Source organism: Glossina fuscipes, unplaced genomic scaffold, assembly GCF_014805625.2.
Source record: "Glossina fuscipes isolate IAEA_lab_2018 unplaced genomic scaffold, Yale_Gfus_2 150, whole genome shotgun sequence".
NCBI classification, from domain to species: Eukaryota; Metazoa; Arthropoda; class Insecta; order Diptera; family Glossinidae; genus Glossina; species Glossina fuscipes.
The window spans coordinates 2,430,854-2,431,711 of NW_023998493.1; positions in this window are offsets into that span (position 1 = coordinate 2,430,854).

Here is an 858-nt window from a genome sequence, read left to right on the forward strand (position 1 = left end):
GCAAGCAGCGGAATAACGGCATGCCGTTAGACAAAATCATGCGATTTTGTGGTACCGCTAATAAATCGCATGATCTTGCGGTATATGTGTTTATTTTGTTCTTTTCTGATCTCCTTACTTACAAGTACAGGCAGGATCGTATGATTTTGCGGTACCTTTGCTTGCTTTTGCAAGTACAGGCAAAATCGTATGATTTTGCGGTACCTTTGCTTGCTTTTGCAAGTACAGGCAGAATCGTATGATTTTGCGGTACTCCTTTTTTTTTCCTTTTGCTCTTGCAAGCATAGGCAAAATCGTATGATTTTGCGGGATCTATGCTTGCTCTTGTGAGAGTAGCGGCAAGCCGTTATAGAGAGAGCAACAGGAAGAAGAAGAGGGAAATGGAGTAAAAAGGAGACGTCTGTCTGCGTTTTAAAATTGAAGTCAGAGGGGATAGTTCTAAGTTGAGTTCAGTCTGAGGCAGGCTCTCACTGAGTGCGGTTCTTGTTATTTACAGCAGTTCTGTTAACATTTCACATGATGCTTACCTTTTATTGTTGTGTGTTTAAGTGGTAACAACAAAATGGTATAGAAAGAAGTATGCTTTTGATAATTTAAAAAAAAAAAAAAGAAAAAGGAGGAATATAAAGGAAAATTCTATAACAGCCTTTTGTTCCTAAAACGAGGAAGAAGAATAATCAAGAGGACAGTTCTGTTAACATTTCACATGGTGCTTACCTTTTATTGTTGTGTGTTTAAGTGCTAACAACAAAATGATATGGAAAGAAATATGCTTTTAATAACTTAAAAAAAAAAAAAAAAAAAGGAGGAATATAAAAGAGATGTCGCAAGATTGTGTCTTGCATATCGGAATAGTTT